The sequence below is a fragment of the Myotis nattereri genome (assembly GCF_964212035.1).
Source record: "Myotis nattereri genome assembly, chromosome: X".
In the NCBI taxonomy this organism is placed as follows: Eukaryota; Metazoa; Chordata; class Mammalia; order Chiroptera; family Vespertilionidae; genus Myotis; species Myotis nattereri.
In genome coordinates, this window is record NC_138078.1 from 74,770,664 (window position 1) to 74,792,319 (window position 21,656).

Genomic DNA, 21,656 nt, shown 5'->3' on the forward strand with positions numbered 1-21,656 from the left:
TATTTTAAGAATATTACCACAATTAGAGAGTGTTCTTACAAGTCTGTACTAGAACCGAAAGGATTTCACCTGAGTCATACAAAGGAGGCCAGAATAATTCGGCCTCAATTGTAAACATAAGCAGAATAGTCCTCACTTACAGGCTTTCTACACCAATTTTAAGCTGTATAAACAAGAATTCCTAATATTTGAAAGCAAATTCAAGTGAAAACGCTCCCTAAAGTGCCCGGAGTTGTAAATATTATCAGTTTTCTGGTCATTTCACGGCTTTCCACTGGTAATGTCTTTGATTAAAAACGGCAGGAAATTTAGAAAGAATCCATTTACTTTTATTTCAAGTGTATCTTCCAAGTTTTTAATCCTTTCTGGAAACTCTAATTGCGTATTTTAAGAGTTTTACCACAATTAGTGTTCTTACAAGTATGTACTGGGACCATACGGATTTCACCTGAGTCATACCAAAGACGCCAGAATAATTAGCCCTCATTTGTAAACATAAGCAGTATTGTCCTCACTTACAGGCTTTCTACACAAATTTTAAGCTGTATAAACAAGAATTCCTAATGTTTTAAAGCAAATTCCAGTGAAAACGCTCCCTAAAGTCCCCGGAGTTGTAAATATTATCAGTTTTCTGGTCCTTTCACGGCTTCCCACAGGTAATGTCTGTGATTAAAAATGGCAGGAAATGTAGTAAAACTCTATTTACTTTTATATCAAGTGTATCTTCCATGTTTCCAATCGTTTCTGGAAACTCTCATTGCGTATTTTAAGAGTTTTACCACAATTTGTGAGTGTTCTTACAACTATGTACTGGAACCATAAGGATTGCACCTGAGTAATACAAAAGACGCCAGAATCATTCGGCCTCAATTGTAAACATAAGGATTATAGTCCTCACTTACAGCCTTTCTACACAAATTTTGACCTGTATAATCAAGAATTCCTAATATTTCAAAGCAAATTCAAGTGAAAACGCTCCCTAAATTGCCCGGAGTTGTAAATATTATCAGTTTTCTGGTCATTTCACGGCTTTCCACTGGTAATGTCTGTGATTACAAATGGCAGGAAATGTAGTAAGAATCTATTTACTTTCATTTCAAGTGTATCTTCCAAGTTTTTAATCCTTTCTGGAAACTCTAATTGCGTATTTTAAGAGTTTTACCACAATTTGTGAGTGTTCTTACAACTATGTACTGGAACCATAAGGATTTCACCTGAGTAATCCAAAAGACGCCAGAATCATTCGGCCTCAATTGTAAACATAAGGAGTATAGTCCGCACTTACAGCCTTTCTACACAAATTTTGACCTGTATAATCAAGAATTCCTATTATTTGAAAGCAAATTCAAGTGAAAACGCTCCCTAAAGTGCCCGGAGTTGTAAATATTATCAGTTTTCTGGTCATTTCACGGGTTTCCACTGGTAATGTCTGTGATTACAAACGGCAGGAAATGTAGTAAGAATCTATTTACTTTTATTTCAAGTGTATCTTCCAAGTTTTAATCCTTTCTGGAAACTCTAATTGCGTATTTTAAGAGTATTACCACAATTAGAGAGTGTTCTTACAAGTCTGTACTAGAACCGAAAGGATTTCACCTGAGTCATACAAAAGAGGCCAGAATAATTCGGCCTCAATTTTAAACATAAGCAGAATAGTCCTCACTTACAGGCTTTCTACACCAATTTTAAGCTGTATAAACAAGAATTCCTAATATTTGAAAGCAAATTCAAGTGAAAACACTCCCTAAAGTGCGGGAGTTGTAAATATTATCAGTTTTATGGTCATTTCACGGCTTTCCACTGGTAATGTCTTTGATTAAAAACAGCAGGAAATGGAGTAAGAATCCATTTACTTTTATTTCCAGTGTATCTTCCAAGTTTTTAATCATTTTTGGAAACTCTAATTGCGTATTTTAAGAGTTTTACCACAATTAGTGTTCTTACAAGTATGTACTGGGACCATACGGATTTCACCTGAGTCATACCAAAGATGCCAGAATAATTCCCCCTCAATTGTAAACATAAGCAGTATTGTCCTCACTTACAGGCTTTCTACACAAATTTTAAGCTGTATAAACAAGAATTCCTAATGTTTTAAAGCAAATTCCAGTGAAAACGCTCCCTAAAGTCCCCGGAGTTGTAAATATTATCAGTTTTCTGGTCCTTTCACGGCTTCCCACAGGTAATGTCTGTGATTAAAAATGGCAGGAAATGTAGTAAAACTCTATTTACTTTTATATCAAGTGTATCTTCCATGTTTCCAATCGTTTCTGGAAACTCTCATTGCGTATTTTAAGAGTTTTACCACAATTTGTGAGTGTTCTTACAACTATGTACTGGAACCATAAGGATTTCACCTGAGTAATACGAAAGACGCCAGAATCATTCGGCCTCAATTGTAAACATAAGGATTATAGTCCTCACTTACAGCCTTTCTACACAAATTTTGACCTGTATAATCAAGAATTCCTAATATTTCAAAGCAAATTCAAGTGAAAACGCTCCCTAAATTGCCCGGAGTTGTAAATATTATCAGTTTTCTGGTCATTTCACGGCTTTCCACTGGTAATGTCTGTGATTACAAATGGCAGGAAATGTAGTAAGAATCTATTTACTTTTATTTCAAGTGTATCTTCCAAGTTTTTAATCCTTTCTGGAAACTCTAATTGCGTATTTTAAGAGTTTTACCACAATTTGTGGGTGTTCTTACAACTATGTACTGGAACCATAAGGATTTCACCTGAGTAATCCAAAAGACGCCAGAATCATTCGGCCTCAATTGTAAACATAAGGAGTATAGTCCGCACTTACAGCCTTTCTACACAAATTTTGACCTGTATAATCAAGAATTCCTATTATTTGAAAGCAAATTCAAGTGAAAACGCTCCCTAAAGTGCCCGGAGTTGTAAATATTATCAGTTTTCTGGTCATTTCACGGGTTTCCACTGGTAATGTCTGTGATTACAAACGGCAGGAAATGTAGTAAGAATCTATTTACTTTTATTTCAAGTGTATCTTCCAAGTTTTAATCCTTTCTGGAAACTCTAATTGCGTATTTTAAGAGTATTACCACAATTAGAGAGTGTTCTTACAAGTCTGTACTAGAACCGAAAGGATTTCACCTGAGTCATACAAAAGAGGCCAGAATAATTTGGCCTCAATTGTAAACATAAGCAGAATAGTCCTCACTTACAGGCTTTCTACACCAATTTTAAGCTGTATAAACAAGAATTCCTAATATTTGAAAGCAAATTCAAGAGAAAACACTCCCTAAAGTGCCCGGAGTTGTAAATATTATCAGTTTTATGGTCATTTCACGGCTTTCCACTGGTAATGTCTTTGATTAAAAACGGCAGGAAATGGAGTAAGAATCCATTTACTTTTATTTCCAGTGTATCTTCCAAGTTTTTAATCATTTCTGGAAACTCTAATTGCGTATTTTAAGAGTTTTACCACAATTAGTGTTCTTACAAGTATGTACTGGGACCATACGGATTTCACCTGAGTCATACCAAAGATGCCAGAATAATTCCCCCTCAATTGTAAACATAAGCAGTATAGTCCTCACTTACAGGCTTTCTACACAAATTTTAAGCTGTATAAACAAGAATTCCTAATATTTGAAAGCAAATTCCAGTGAAAACGCTCCCAAAAGTCCCCGGAGTTGTAAATATTATCAGTTTTCTGGTCCTTTCACGGCTTCCCACTGGTAATGTCTGTGATTAAATATGGCAGGAAATGTAGTAAGAAACTATTCACTTTTATATCAAGTGTATCTTCCAAGTTTCCAATCGTTTCTGGAAACTCTAGTTGCGTATTTTAAGAGTTTTACCACAATTTGTGAGTGTTCTTACAACTATGTACTGGAACCATAAGGATTGCACCTGAGTAATACAAAAGACGCCAGAATCATTCGGCCTCAATTGTAAACATAAGGATTATAGTCCTCACTTACAGCCTTTCTACACAAATTTTGACCTGTATAATCAAGAATTCCTAATATTTCAAAGCAAATTCAAGTGAAAACGCTCCCTAAATTGCCCGGAGTTGTAAATATTATCAGTTTTCTGGTCATTTCACGGCTTTCCACTGGTAATGTCTGTGATTACAAATGGCAGGAAATGTAGTAAGAATCTATTTACTTTTATTTCAAGTGTATCTTCCAAGTTTTTAATCCTTTCTGGAAACTCTAATTGCGTATTTTAAGAGTTTTACCACAATTTGTGAGTGTTCTTACAACTATGTACTGGAACCATAAGGATTTCACCTGAGTAATCCAAAAGACGCCAGAATCATTCGGCCTCAATTGTAAACATAAGGAGTATAGTCCGCACTTACAGCCTTTCTACACAAATTTTGACCTGTATAATCAAGAATTCCTATTATTTGAAAGCAAATTCAAGTGAAAACGCTCCCTAAAGTGCCCGGAGTTGTAAATATTATCAGTTTTCTGGTCATTTCACGGGTTTCCACTGGTAATGTCTGTGATTACAAACGGCAGGAAATGTAGTAAGAATCTATTTACTTTTATTTCAAGTGTATCTTCCAAGTTTTAATCCTTTCTGGAAACTCTAATTGCGTATTTTAAGAGTATTACCACAATTAGAGAGTGTTCTTACAAGTCTGTACTAGAACCGAAAGGATTTCACCTGAGTCATACAAAAGAGGCCAGAATAATTCGGCCTCAATTGTAAACATAAGCAGAATAGTCCTCACTTACAGGCTTTCTACACCAATTTTAAGCTGTATAAACAAGAATTCCTAATATTTGAAAGCAAATTCAAGTGAAAACACTCCCTAAAGTGCCCGGAGTTGTAAATATTATCAGTTTTATGGTCATTTCACGGCTTTCCACTGGTAATGTCTTTGATTAAAAACGGCAGGAAATGGAGTAAGAATCCATTTACTTTTATTTCCAGTGTATCTTCCAAGTTTTTAATCATTTCTGGAAACTCTAATTGCGTATTTTAAGAGTTTTACCACAATTAGTGTTCTTACAAGTATGTACTGGGACCATACGGATTTCACCTGAGTCATACCAAAGATGCCAGAATAATTCCCCCTCAATTGTAAACATAAGCAGTATTGTCCTCACTTACAGGCTTTCTACACAAATTTTAAGCTGTATAAACAAGAATTCCTAATGTTTTAAAGCAAATTCCAGTGAAAACGCTCCCTAAAGTCCCCGGAGTTGTAAATATTATCAGTTTTCTTGTCCTTTCACGGCTTCCCACAGGTAATGTCTGTGATTAAAAATGGCAGGAAATGTAGTAAAACTCTATTTACTTTTATATCAAGTGTATCTTCCAAGTTTCCAATCGTTTCTGGAAACTCTCATTCCGTATTTTAAGAGTTTTACCACAATTTGTGAGTGTTCTTACAAGTATGTACTGGAACCATAAGGATTTCACCTGAGTAATACAAAAGACGCCAGAATCATTCGGCCTCAGTTGTAAACATAAGGAGTACAGTCCTCACTTACAGCCTTTCTACACAAATTTTGACCTGTATAATCAAGAATTCCTAATATTTGAAAGCAAATTCAAGTGAAAACGCTCCCTAAAGTGCCCGGAGTTGTAAATATTACCAGTTTTCTGGTCATTTCACGGGTTTCCACTGTTAATGTCTATGATTACAAACGGCAGGAAATGTAGTAAGAATCTATTTACTTTTATTTCAAGTGTATCTTCCAAGTTTTTAATCCTTTCTGGAAACTCTAATTGCGTATTTTAAGAGTTTTACCACAATTTGTGAGTGTTCTTACAACTATGTACTGGAACCATAAGGATTTCACCTGAGTAATCCAAAAGACGCCAGAATCATTCGGCCTCAATTGTAAACATAAGGAGTATAGTCCGCACTTACAGCCTTTCTACACAAATTTTGACCTGTATAATCAAGAATTCCTAATATTTCAAAGCAAATTCAAGTGAAAACGCTCCCTAAAGTGCCCGGAGTTGTAAATATTATCAGTTTTCTGGTCATTTCACGGCTTTCCACTGGTAATGTCTGTGATTACAAACGGCAGGAAATGTAGTAAGAATCTATTTACTTTTATTTCAAGTGTATCTTCCAAGTTTTTAATCCTTTCTGGAAACTCTAATTGCGTATTTTAAGAGTATTACCACAATTAGAGAGTGTTCTTACAAGTCTGTACTAGAACCGAAAGGATTTCACCTGAGTCATACAAAAGAGGCCAGAATAATTCGGCCTCAATTGTAAACATAAGCAGAATAGTCCTCACTTACAGGCTTTCTACACCAATTTTAAGCTGTATAAACAAGAATTCCTAATATTTGAAAGCAAATTCAAGTGAAAACACTCCCTAAAGTGCCCGGAGTTGTAAATATTATCAGTTTTATGGTCATTTCACGGCTTTCCACTGGTAATGTCTTTGATTAAAAACGGCAGGAAATGGAGTAAGAATCCATTTACTTTTATTTCCAGTGTATCTTCCAAGTTTTTAATCATTTCTGGAAACTCTAATTGCGTATTTTAAGAGTTTTACCACAATTAGTGTTCTTACAAGTATGTACTGGGACCATACGGATTTCACCTGAGTCATACCAAAGACGCCAGAATAATTCCCCCTCAATTGTAAACATAAGCAGTTTAGTCCTCACTTAGAGGCTTTCTACAGAAATTTTAAGCCGTATAAACAAGAATTCCTAATATTTGAACTCAAATTCCAGTGAAAACGCTCCCTAAAGTCCCCGGAGTTGTCAATATTATCAGTTTTCTGGTCATTTCATGGCTTCCCACTGGTAATGTCTTTGATTAAAAACGGCAGGAAATTTAGAAAGAATCCATTTACTTTTATTTCAAGTGTATCTTCCAAGTTTTTAATCCTTTCTGGAAACTCTAATTGTGTATTTTAAGAGTTTTACCACAATTAGTGTTCTTACAAGTATGTACTGGGACCATACGGATTTCACCTGAGTCATACCAAAGACGCCAGAATAATTCCCCCTCAATTGTAAACATAAGCAGTATAGTCCTCACTTACAGGCTTTCTACACAAATATTAAGCTCTATAAACAAGAATTCCTAATGTTTTAAAGGAAATTCCAGTGAAAACGCTCCCTAAAGTCCCCGGAGTTGTAAATATTATCAGTTTTCTGGTCATTTCACGGCTTCCCACTGGTAATGTCTGTGATTAAAAATGGCAGGAAATGTAGTAAGAATCTATTCACTTTTATATCAAGTGTATCTTCCAAGTTTCCAATCGTTTCTGGAAACTCTAATTGCGTATTTTAAGAGTTTTACCACAATTTGTGAGTGTTCTTACAACTATGTACTGGAACCATAAGGATTGCACCTGAGTAATACAAAAGACGCCAGAATCATTCGGCCTCAATTGTAAACATAAGGATTATAGTCCTCACTTACAGCCTTTCTACACAAATTTTGACCTGTATAATCAAGAATTCCTAATATTTGAAAGCAAATTCAAGTGAAAACGCTCCCTAAATTGCCCGGAGTTGTAAATATTATCAGTTTTCTAGTCATTTCACGGCTTTCCACTGGTAATGTCTGTGATTACAAATGGCAGGAAATGTAGTAAGAATCTATTTACTTTTATTTCAAGTGTATCTTCCAAGTTTTTAATCCTTTCTGGAAACTCTAATTGCGTATTTTAAGAATATTACCACAATTAGAGAGTGTTCTTACAAGTCTGTACTAGAACCGAAAGGATTTCACCTGAGTCATACAAAGGAGGCCAGAATAATTCGGCCTCAATTGTAAACATAAGCAGAATAGTCCTCACTTACAGGCTTTCTACACCAATTTTAAGCTGTATAAACAAGAATTCCTAATATTTGAAAGCAAATTCAAGTGAAAACGCTCCCTAAAGTGCCCGGAGTTGTAAATATTATCAGTTTTCTGGTCATTTCACGGCTTTCCACTGGTAATGTCTTTGATTAAAAACGGCAGGAAATTTAGAAAGAATCCATTTACTTTTATTTCAAGTGTATCTTCCAAGTTTTTAATCCTTTCTGGAAACTCTAATTGCGTATTTTAAGAGTTTTACCACAATTAGTGTTCTTACAAGTATGTACTGGGACCATACGGATTTCACCTGAGTCATACCAAAGACGCCAGAATAATTAGCCCTCATTTGTAAACATAAGCAGTATTGTCCTCACTTACAGGCTTTCTACACAAATTTTAAGCTGTATAAACAAGAATTCCTAATGTTTTAAAGCAAATTCCAGTGAAAACGCTCCCTAAAGTCCCCGGAGTTGTAAATATTATCAGTTTTCTGGTCCTTTCACGGCTTCCCACAGGTAATGTCTGTGATTAAAAATGGCAGGAAATGTAGTAAAACTCTATTTACTTTTATATCAAGTGTATCTTCCATGTTTCCAATCGTTTCTGGAAACTCTCATTGCGTATTTTAAGAGTTTTACCACAATTTGTGAGTGTTCTTACAACTATGTACTGGAACCATAAGGATTGCACCTGAGTAATACAAAAGACGCCAGAATCATTCGGCCTCAATTGTAAACATAAGGATTATAGTCCTCACTTACAGCCTTTCTACACAAATTTTGACCTGTATAATCAAGAATTCCTAATATTTCAAAGCAAATTCAAGTGAAAACGCTCCCTAAATTGCCCGGAGTTGTAAATATTATCAGTTTTCTGGTCATTTCACGGCTTTCCACTGGTAATGTCTGTGATTACAAATGGCAGGAAATGTAGTAAGAATCTATTTACTTTCATTTCAAGTGTATCTTCCAAGTTTTTAATCCTTTCTGGAAACTCTAATTGCGTATTTTAAGAGTTTTACCACAATTTGTGAGTGTTCTTACAACTATGTACTGGAACCATAAGGATTTCACCTGAGTAATCCAAAAGACGCCAGAATCATTCGGCCTCAATTGTAAACATAAGGAGTATAGTCCGCACTTACAGCCTTTCTACACAAATTTTAACCTGTATAATCAAGAATTCCTATTATTTGAAAGCAAATTCAAGTGAAAACGCTCCCTAAAGTGCCCGGAGTTGTAAATATTATCAGTTTTCTGGTCATTTCACGGGTTTCCACTGGTAATGTCTGTGATTACAAACGGCAGGAAATGTAGTAAGAATCTATTTACTTTTATTTCAAGTGTATCTTCCAAGTTTTTAATCCTTTCTGGAAACTCTAATTGCGTATTTTAAGAGTTTTACCACAATTAGTGTTCTTACAAGTATGTACTGGGACCATACGGATTTCACCTGAGTCATACCAAAGACGCCAGAATAATTAGCCCTCATTTGTAAACATAAGCAGTATTGTCCTCACTTACAGGCTTTCTACACAAATTTTAAGCTGTATAAACAAGAATTCCTAATGTTTTAAAGCAAATTCCAGTGAAAACGCTCCCTAAAGTCCCCGGAGTTGTAAATATTATCAGTTTTCTGGTCCTTTCACGGCTTCCCACAGGTAATGTCTGTGATTAAAAATGGCAGGAAATGTAGTAAAACTCTATTTACTTTTATATCAAGTGTATCTTCCATGTTTCCAATCGTTTCTGGAAACTCTCATTGCGTATTTTAAGAGTTTTACCACAATTTGTGAGTGTTCTTACAACTATGTACTGGAACCATAAGGATTGCACCTGAGTAATACAAAAGACGCCAGAATCATTCGGCCTCAATTGTAAACATAAGGATTATAGTCCTCACTTACAGCCTTTCTACACAAATTTTGACCTGTATAATCAAGAATTCCTAATATTTCAAAGCAAATTCAAGTGAAAACGCTCCCTAAATTGCCCGGAGTTGTAAATATTATCAGTTTTCTGGTCATTTCACGGCTTTCCACTGGTAATGTCTGTGATTACAAATGGCAGGAAATGTAGTAAGAATCTATTTACTTTCATTTCAAGTGTATCTTCCAAGTTTTTAATCCTTTCTGGAAACTCTAATTGCGTATTTTAAGAGTTTTACCACAATTTGTGAGTGTTCTTACAACTATGTACTGGAACCATAAGGATTTCACCTGAGTAATCCAAAAGACGCCAGAATCATTCGGACACAATTGTAAACATAAGGAGTATAGTCCGCACTTACAGCCTTTCTACACAAATTTTGACCTGTATAATCAAGAATTCCTATTATTTGAAAGCAAATTCAAGTGAAAACGCTCCCTAAAGTGCCCGGAGTTGTAAATATTATCAGTTTTCTGGTCATTTCACGGGTTTCCACTGGTAATGTCTGTGATTACAAACGGCAGGAAATGTAGTAAGAATCTATTTACTTTTATTTCAAGTGTATCTTCCAAGTTTTAATCCTTTCTGGAAACTCTAATTGCGTATTTTAAGAGTATTACCACAATTAGAGAGTGTTCTTACAAGTCTGTACTAGAACCGAAAGGATTTCACCTGAGTCATACAAAAGAGGCCAGAATAATTCGGCCTCAATTTTAAACATAAGCAGAATAGTCCTCACTTACAGGCTTTCTACACCAATTTTAAGCTGTATAAACAAGAATTCCTAATATTTGAAAGCAAATTCAAGTGAAAACACTCCATAAAGTGCGGGAGTTGTAAATATTATCAGTTTTATGGTCATTTCACGGCTTTCCACTGGTAATGTCTTTGATTAAAAACAGCAGGAAATGGAGTAAGAATCCATTTACTTTTATTTCCAGTGTATCTTCCAAGTTTTTAATCATTTTTGGAAACTCTAATTGCGTATTTTAAGAGTTTTACCACAATTAGTGTTCTTACAAGTATGTACTGGGACCATACGGATTTCACCTGAGTCATACCAAAGATGCCAGAATAATTCCCCCTCAATTGTAAACATAAGCAGTATTGTCCTCACTTACAGGCTTTCTACACAAATTTTAAGCTGTATAAACAAGAATTCCTAATGTTTTAAAGCAAATTCCAGTGAAAACGCTCCCTAAAGTCCCCGGAGTTGTAAATATTATCAGTTTTCTGGTCCTTTCACGGCTTCCCACAGGTAATGTCTGTGATTAAAAATGGCAGGAAATATAGTAAAACTCTATTTACTTTTATATCAAGTGTATCTTCCATGTTTCCAATCGTTTCTGGAAACTCTCATTGCGTATTTTAAGAGTTTTACCACAATTTGTGAGTGTTCTTACAACTATGTACTGGAACCATAAGGATTTCACCTGAGTAATACAAAAGACGCCAGAATCATTCGGCCTCAATTGTAAACATAAGGATTATAGTCCTCACTTACAGCCTTTCTACACAAATTTTGACCTGTATAATCAAGAATTCCTAATATTTCAAAGCAAATTCAAGTGAAAACGCTCCCTAAATTGCCCGGAGTTGTAAATATTATCAGTTTTCTGGTCATTTCACGGCTTTCCACTGGTAATGTCTGTGATTACAAATGGCAGGAAATGTAGTAAGAATCTATTTACTTTTATTTCAAGTGTATCTTCCAAGTTTTTAATCCTTTCTGGAAACTCTAATTGCGTATTTTAAGAGTTTTACCACAATTTGTGAGTGTTCTTACAACTATGTACTGGAACCATAAGGATTTCACCTGAGTAATCCAAAAGACGCCAGAATCATTCGGCCTCAATTGTAAACATATGGAGTATAGTCCGCACTTACAGCCTTTCTACACAAATTTTGACCTGTATAATCAAGAATTCCTATTATTTGAAAGCAAATTCAAGTGAAAACGCTCCCTAAAGTGCCCGGAGTTGTAAATATTATCAGTTTTCTGGTCATTTCACGGGTTTCCACTGGTAATGTCTGTGATTACAAACGGCAGGAAATGTAGTAAGAATCGATTTACTTTTATTTCAAGTGTATCTTCCAAGTTTTAATCCTTTCTGGAAACTCTAATTGCGTATTTTAAGAGTATTACCACAATTAGAGAGTGTTCTTACAAGTCTGTACTAGAACCGAAAGGATTTCACCTGAGTCATACAAAAGAGGCCAGAATAATTCGGCCTCAATTGTAAACATAAGCAGAATAGTCCTCACTTACAGGCTTTCTACACCAATTTTAAGCTGTATAAACAAGAATTCCTAATATTTGAAAGCAAATTCAAGAGAAAACACTCCCTAAAGTGCCCGGAGTTGTAAATATTATCAGTTTTATGGTCATTTCACGGCTTTCCACTGGTAATGTCTTTGATTAAAAACGGCAGGAAATGGAGTAAGAATCCATTTACTTTTATTTCCAGTGTATCTTCCAAGTTTTTAATCATTTCTGGAAACTCTAATTGCGTATTTTAAGAGTTTTACCACAATTAGTGTTCTTACAAGTATGTACTGGGACCATACGGATTTCACCTGAGTCATACCAAAGATGCCAGAATAATTCCCCCTCAATTGTAAACATAAGCAGTATAGTCCTCACTTACAGGCTTTCTACACAAATTTTAAGCTGTATAAACAAGAATTCCTAATATTTGAAAGCAAATTCCAGTGAAAACGCTCCCAAAAGTCCCCGGAGTTGTAAATATTATCAGTTTTCTGGTCCTTTCACGGCTTCCCACTGGTAATGTCTGTGATTAAATATGGCAGGAAATGTAGTAAGAAACTATTCACTTTTATATCAAGTGTATCTTCCAAGTTTCCAATCGTTTCTGGAAACTCTAGTTGCGTATTTTAAGAGTTTTACCACAATTTGTGAGTGTTCTTACAACTATGTACTGGAACCATAAGGATTGCACCTGAGTAATACAAAAGACGCCAGAATCATTCGGCCTCAATTGTAAACATAAGGATTATAGTCCTCACTTACAGCCTTTCTACACAAATTTTGACCTGTATAATCAAGAATTCCTAATATTTCAAAGCAAATTCAAGTGAAAACGCTCCCTAAATTGCCCGGAGTTGTAAATATTATCAGTTTTCTGGTCATTTCACGGCTTTCCACTGGTAATGTCTGTGATTACAAATGGCAGGAAATGTAGTAAGAATCTATTTACTTTCATTTCAAGTGTATCTTCCAAGTTTTTAATCCTTTCTGGAAACTCTAATTGCGTATTTTAAGAGTTTTACCACAATTTGTGAGTGTTCTTACAACTATGTACTGGAACCATAAGGATTTCACCTGAGTAATCCAAAAGACGCCAGAATCATTCGGACACAATTGTAAACATAAGGAGTATAGTCCGCACTTACAGCCTTTCTACACAAATTTTGACCTGTATAATCAAGAATTCCTATTATTTGAAAGCAAATTCAAGTGAAAACGCTCCCTAAAGTGCCCGGAGTTGTAAATATTATCAGTTTTCTGGTCATTTCACGGGTTTCCACTGGTAATGTCTGTGATTACAAACGGCAGGAAATGTAGTAAGAATCTATTTACTTTTATTTCAAGTGTATCTTCCAAGTTTTAATCCTTTCTGGAAACTCTAATTGCGTATTTTAAGAGTATTACCACAATTAGAGAGTGTTCTTACAAGTCTGTACTAGAACCGAAAGGATTTCACCTGAGTCATACAAAAGAGGCCAGAATAATTCGGCCTCAATTTTAAACATAAGCAGAATAGTCCTCACTTACAGGCTTTCTACACCAATTTTAAGCTGTATAAACAAGAATTCCTAATATTTGAAAGCAAATTCAAGTGAAAACACTCCCTAAAGTGCGGGAGTTGTAAATATTATCAGTTTTATGGTCATTTCACGGCTTTCCACTGGTAATGTCTTTGATTAAAAACAGCAGGAAATGGAGTAAGAATCCATTTACTTTTATTTCCAGTGTATCTTCCAAGTTTTTAATCATTTTTGGAAACTCTAATTGCGTATTTTAAGAGTTTTACCACAATTAGTGTTCTTACAAGTATGTACTGGGACCATACGGATTTCACCTGAGTCATACCAAAGATGCCAGAATAATTCCCCCTCAATTGTAAACATAAGCAGTATTGTCCTCACTTACAGGCTTTCTACACAAATTTTAAGCTGTATAAACAAGAATTCCTAATGTTTTAAAGCAAATTCCAGTGAAAACGCTCCCTAAAGTCCCCGGAGTTGTAAATATTATCAGTTTTCTGGTCCTTTCACGGCTTCCCACAGGTAATGTCTGTGATTAAAAATGGCAGGAAATGTAGTAAAACTCTATTTACTTTTATATCAAGTGTATCTTCCATGTTTCCAATCGTTTCTGGAAACTCTCATTGCGTATTTTAAGAGTTTTACCACAATTTGTGAGTGTTCTTACAACTATGTACTGGAACCATAAGGATTTCACCTGAGTAATACAAAAGACGCCAGAATCATTCGGCCTCAATTGTAAACATAAGGATTATAGTCCTCACTTACAGCCTTTCTACACAAATTTTGACCTGTATAATCAAGAATTCCTAATATTTCAAAGCAAATTCAAGTGAAAACGCTCCCTAAATTGCCCGGAGTTGTAAATATTATCAGTTTTCTGGTCATTTCACGGCTTTCCACTGGTAATGTCTGTGATTACAAATGGCAGGAAATGTAGTAAGAATCTATTTACTTTTATTTCAAGTGTATCTTCCAAGTTTTTAATCCTTTCTGGAAACTCTAATTGCGTATTTTAAGAGTTTTACCACAATTTGTGAGTGTTCTTACAACTATGTACTGGAACCATAAGGATTTCACCTGAGTAATCCAAAAGACGCCAGAATCATTCGGCCTCAATTGTAAACATATGGAGTATAGTCCGCACTTACAGCCTTTCTACACAAATTTTGACCTGTATAATCAAGAATTCCTATTATTTGAAAGCAAATTCAAGTGAAAACGCTCCCTAAAGTGCCCGGAGTTGTAAATATTATCAGTTTTCTGGTCATTTCACGGGTTTCCACTGGTAATGTCTGTGATTACAAACGGCAGGAAATGTAGTAAGAATCGATTTACTTTTATTTCAAGTGTATCTTCCAAGTTTTAATCCTTTCTGGAAACTCTAATTGCGTATTTTAAGAGTATTACCACAATTAGAGAGTGTTCTTACAAGTCTGTACTAGAACCGAAAGGATTTCACCTGAGTCATACAAAAGAGGCCAGAATAATTCGGCCTCAATTGTAAACATAAGCAGAATAGTCCTCACTTACAGGCTTTCTACACCAATTTTAAGCTGTATAAACAAGAATTCCTAATATTTGAAAGCAAATTCAAGAGAAAACACTCCCTAAAGTGCCCGGAGTTGTAAATATTATCAGTTTTATGGTCATTTCACGGCTTTCCACTGGTAATGTCTTTGATTAAAAACGGCAGGAAATGGAGTAAGAATCCATTTACTTTTATTTCCAGTGTATCTTCCAAGTTTTTAATCATTTCTGGAAACTCTAATTGCGTATTTTAAGAGTTTTACCACAATTAGTGTTCTTACAAGTATGTACTGGGACCATACGGATTTCACCTGAGTCATACCAAAGATGCCAGAATAATTCCCCCTCAATTGTAAACATAAGCAGTATAGTCCTCACTTACAGGCTTTCTACACAAATTTTAAGCTGTATAAACAAGAATTCCTAATATTTGAAAGCAAATTCCAGTGAAAACGCTCCCAAAAGTCCCCGGAGTTGTAAATATTATCAGTTTTCTGGTCCTTTCACGGCTTCCCACTGGTAATGTCTGTGATTAAATATGGCAGGAAATGTAGTAAGAAACTATTCACTTTTATATCAAGTGTATCTTCCAAGTTTCCAATCGTTTCTGGAAACTCTAGTTGCGTATTTTAAGAGTTTTACCACAATTTGTGAGTGTTCTTACAACTATGTACTGGAACCATAAGGATTGCACCTGAGTAATACAAAAGACGCCAGAATCATTCGGCCTCAATTGTAAACATAAGGATTATAGTCCTCACTTACAGCCTTTCTACACAAATTTTGACCTGTATAATCAAGAATTCCTAATATTTCAAAGCAAATTCAAGTGAAAACGCTCCCTAAATTGCCCGGAGTTGTAAATATTATCAGTTTTCTGGTCATTTCACGGCTTTCCACTGGTAATGTCTGTGATTACAAATGGCAGGAAATGTAGTAAGAATCTATTTACTTTCATTTCAAGTGTATCTTCCAAGTTTTTAATCCTTTCTGGAAACTCTAATTGCGTATTTTAAGAGTTTTACCACAATTTGTGAGTGTTCTTACAACTATGTACTGGAACCATAAGGATTTCACCTGAGTAATCCAAAAGACGCCAGAATCATTCGGACACAATTGTAAACATAAGGAGTATAGTCCGCACTTACAGCCTTTCTACACAAATTTTGACCTGTATAATCAAGAATTCCTATTATTTGAAAGCAAATTCAAGTGAAAACGCTCCCTAAAGTGCCCGGAGTTGTAAATATTATCAGTTTTCTGGTCATTTCACGGGTTTCCACTGGTAATGTCTGTGATTACAAACGGCAGGAAATGTAGTAAGAATCTATTTACTTTTATTTCAAGTGTATCTTCCAAGTTTTAATCCTTTCTGGAAACTCTAATTGCGTATTTTAAGAGTATTACCACAATTAGAGAGTGTTCTTACAAGTCTGTACTAGAACCGAAAGGATTTCACCTGAGTCATACAAAAGAGGCCAGAATAATTCGGCCTCAATTTTAAACATAAGCAGAATAGTCCTCACTTACAGGCTTTCTACACCAATTTTAAGCTGTATAAACAAGAATTCCTAATATTTGAAAGCAAATTCAAGTGAAAACACTCCCTAAAGTGCGGGAGTTGTAAATATTATCAGTTTTATGGTCATTTCACGGCTTTCCACTGGTAATGTCTTTGATTAAAAACAGCAGGAAATGGAGTAAGAATCCATTTACTTTTATTTCCAGTGTATCTTCCAAGTTTTTAATCATTTTTGGAAACTCTAATTGCGTATTTTAAGAGTTTTACCACAATTAGTGTTCTTACAAGTATGTACTGGGACCATACGGATTTCACCTGAGTCATACCAAAGATGCCAGAATAATTCCCCCTCAATTGTAAACATAAGCAGTATTGTCCTCACTTACAGGCTTTCTACACAAATTTTAAGCTGTATAAACAAGAATTCCTAATGTTTTAAAGCAAATTCCAGTGAAAACGCTCCCTAAAGTCCCCGGAGTTGTAAATATTATCAGTTTTCTGGTCCTTTCACGGCTTCCCACAGGTAATGTCTGTGATTAAAAATGGCAGGAAATGTAGTAAAACTCTATTTACTTTTATATCAAGTGTATCTTCCATGTTTCCAATCGTTTCTGGAAACTCTCATTGCGTATTTTAAGAGTTTTACCACAATTTGTGAGTGTTCTTACAACTATGTACTGGAACCATAAGGATTTCACCTGAGTAATACAAAAGACGCCAGAATCATTCGGCCTCAATTGTAAACATAAGGATTATAGTCCTCACTTACAGCCTTTCTACACAAATTTTGACCTGTATAATCAAGAATTCCTAATATTTCAAAGCAAATTCAAGTGAAAACGCTCCCTAAATTGCCCGGAGTTGTAAATATTATCAGTTTTCTGGTCATTTCACGGCTTTCCACTGGTAATGTCTGTGATTACAAATGGCAGGAAATGTAGTAAGAATCTATTTACTTTTATTTCAAGTGTATCTTCCAAGTTTTTAATCCTTTCTGGAAACTCTAATTGCGTATTTTAAGAGTTTTACCACAATTTGTGAGTGTTCTTACAACTATGTACTGGAACCATAAGGATTTCACCTGAGTAATCCAAAAGACGCCAGAATCATTCGGCCTCAATTGTAAACATATGGAGTATAGTCCGCACTTACAGCCTTTCTACACAAATTTTGACCTGTATAATCAAGAATTCCTATTATTTGAAAGCAAATTCAAGTGAAAACGCTCCCTAAAGTGCCCGGAGTTGTAAATATTATCAGTTTTCTGGTCATTTCACGGGTTTCCACTGGTAATGTCTGTGATTACAAACGGCAGGAAATGTAGTAAGAATCGATTTACTTTTATTTCAAGTGTATCTTCCAAGTTTTAATCCTTTCTGGAAACTCTAATTGCGTATTTTAAGAGTATTACCACAATTAGAGAGTGTTCTTACAAGTCTGTACTAGAACCGAAAGGATTTCACCTGAGTCATACAAAAGAGGCCAGAATAATTCGGCCTCAATTGTAAACATAAGCAGAATAGTCCTCACTTACAGGCTTTCTACACCAATTTTAAGCTGTATAAACAAGAATTCCTAATATTTGAAAGCAAATTCAAGAGAAAACACTCCCTAAAGTGCCCGGAGTTGTAAATATTATCAGTTTTATGGTCATTTCACGGCTTTCCACTGGTAATGTCTTTGATTAAAAACGGCAGGAAATGGAGTAAGAATCCATTTACTTTTATTTCCAGTGTATCTTCCAAGTTTTTAATCATTTCTGGAAACTCTAATTGCGTATTTTAAGAGTTTTACCACAATTAGTGTTCTTACAAGTATGTACTGGGACCATACGGATTTCACCTGAGTCATACCAAAGATGCCAGAATAATTCCCCCTCAATTGTAAACATAAGCAGTATAGTCCTCACTTACAGGCTTTCTACACAAATTTTAAGCTGTATAAACAAGAATTCCTAATATTTGAAAGCAAATTCCAGTGAAAACGCTCCCAAAAGTCCCCGGAGTTGTAAATATTATCAGTTTTCTGGTCCTTTCACGGCTTCCCACTGGTAATGTCTGTGATTAAATATGGCAGGAAATGTAGTAAGAAACTATTCACTTTTATATCAAGTGTATCTTCCAAGTTTCCAATCGTTTCTGGAAACTCTAGTTGCGTATTTTAAGAGTTTTACCACAATTTGTGAGTGTTCTTACAACTATGTACTGGAACCATAAGGATTGCACCTGAGTAATACAAAAGACGCCAGAATCATTCGGCCTCAATTGTAAACATAAGGATTATAGTCCTCACTTACAGCCTTTCTACACAAATTTTGACCTGTATAATCAAGAATTCCTAATATTTCAAAGCAAATTCAAGTGAAAACGCTCCCTAAATTGCCCGGAGTTGTAAATATTATCAGTTTTCTGGTCATTTCACGGCTTTCCACTGGTAATGTCTGTGATTACAAATGGCAGGAAATGTAGTAAGAATCTATTTACTTTTATTTCAAGTGTATCTTCCAAGTTTTTAATCCTTTCTGGAAACTCTAATTGCGTATTTTAAGAGTTTTACCACAATTTGTGAGTGTTCTTACAACTATGTACTGGAACCATAAGGATTTCACCTGAGTAATCCAAAAGACGCCAGAATCATTCGGCCTCAATTGTAAACATAAGGAGTATAGTCCGCACTTACAGCCTTTCTACACAAATTTTGACCTGTATAATCAAGAATTCCTATTATTTGAAAGCAAATTCAAGTGAAAACGCTCCCTAAAGTGCCCGGAGTTGTAAATATTATCAGTTTTCTGGTCATTTCACGGGTTTCCACTGGTAATGTCTGTGATTACAAACGGCAGGAAATGTAGTAAGAATCTATTTACTTTTATTTCAAGTGTATCTTCCAAGTTTTAATCCTTTCTGGAAACTCTAATTGCGTATTTTAAGAGTATTACCACAATTAGAGAGTGTTCTTACAAGTCTGTACTAGAACCGAAAGGATTTCACCTGAGTCATACAAAAGAGGCCAGAATAATTCGGCCTCAATTGTAAACATAAGCAGAATAGTCCTCACTTACAGGCTTTCTACACCAATTTTAAGCTGTATAAACAAGAATTCCTAATATTTGAAAGCAAATTCAAGTGAAAACACTACCTAAAGTGCCCGGAGTTGTAAATATTATCAGTTTTATGGTCATTTCACGGCTTTCCACTGGTAATGTCTTTGATTAAAAACGGCAGGAAATGGAGTAAGAATCCATTTACTTTTATTTCCAGTGTATCTTCCAAGTTTTTAATCATTTCTGGAAACTCTAATTGCGTATTTTAAGAGTTTTACCACAATTAGTGTTCTTACAAGTATGTACTGGGACCATACGGATTTCACCTGAGTCATACCAAAGATGCCAGAATAATTCCCCCTCAATTGTAAACATAAGCAGTATTGTCCTCACTTACAGGCTTTCTACACAAATTTTAAGCTGTATAAACAAGAATTCCTAATGTTTTAAAGCAAATTCCAGTGAAAACGCTCCCTAAAGTCCCCGGAGTTGTAAATATTATCAGTTTTCTGGTCCTTTCACGGCTTCCCACAGGTAATGTCTGTGATTAAAAATGGCAGGAAATGTAGTAAAACTCTATTTACTTTTATATCAAGTGTATCTTCCATGTTTCCAATCGTTTCTGGAAACTCTCATTGCGTATTTTAAGAGTTTTACCACAATTTGTGAGTGTTCTTACAACTATGTACTGGAACCATAAGGATTTCACCTGAGTAATACAAAAGACGCCAGAATCATTCGGCCTCAATTGTAAACATAAGGATTATAGTCCTCACTTACAGCCTTTCTACACAAATTTTGACCTGTATAATCAAGAATTCCTAATATTTGAAAGCAAATTCAAGTGAAAACGCTCCCTAAATTGCCCGGAGTTGTAAATATTATCAGTTTTCTGGTCATTTCACGGCTTTCCACTGGTAATGTCTGTGATTACAAATGGCAGGAAATGTAGTAAGAATCTATTTACTTTTATTTCAAGTGTATCTTCCAAGTTTTTAATCCTTTCTGGAAACTCTAATTGCGTATTTTAAGAGTTTTACCACAATTTGTGAGTGTTCTTACAACTATGTACTGGAACCATAAGGATTTCACCTGAGTAATCCAAAAGACGCCAGAATCATTCGGCCTCAATTGTAAACATAAGGAGTATAGTCCGCACTTACAGCCTTTCTACACAAATTTTGACCTGTATAATCAAGAATTCCTATTATTTGAAAGCAAATTCAAGTGAAAACGCTCCCTAAAGTGCCCGGAGTTGTAAATATTATCAGTTTTCTGGTCATTTCACGGGTTTCCACTGGTAATGTCTGTGATTACAAATGGCAGGAAATGTAGTAAGAATCTATTTACTTTTATTTCAAGTGTATCTTCCAAGTTGTAATCCTTTCTGGAAACTCTAATTGCGTATTTTAAGAGTATTACCACAATTAGAGAGTGTTCTTACAAGTCTGTACTAGAACCGAAAGGATTTCACCTGAGTCATACAAAAGAGGCCAGAATAATTCGGCCTCAATTGTAAACATAAGCAGAATAGTCCTCACTTACAGGCTTTCTACACCAATTTTAAGCTGTATAAACAAGAATTCCTAATATTTGAAAGCAAATTCAAGTGAAAACACTCCCTAAAGTGCCCGGAGTTGTAAATATTATCAGTTTTATGGTCATTTCACGGCTTTCCACTGGTAATGTCTTTGATTAAAAACGGCAGGAAATGGAGTAAGAATCCATTTACTTTTATTTCCAGTGTATCTTCCAAGTTTTTAATCATTTCTGGAAACTCTAATTGCGTATTTTAAGAGTTTTACCACAATTAGTGTTCTTACAAGTATGTACTGGGACCATACGGATTTCACCTGAGTCATACCAAAGATGCCAGAATAATTCCCCCTCAATTGTAAACATAAGCAGTATAGTCCTCACTTACAGGCTTTCTACACAAATTTTAAGCTGTATAAACAAGAATTCCTAATATTTGAAAGCAAATTCCAGTGAAAACGATCCCAAAAGTCCCCGGAGTTGTAAATATTATCAGTTTTCTGGTCCTTTCACGGCTTCCCACTGGTAATGTCTG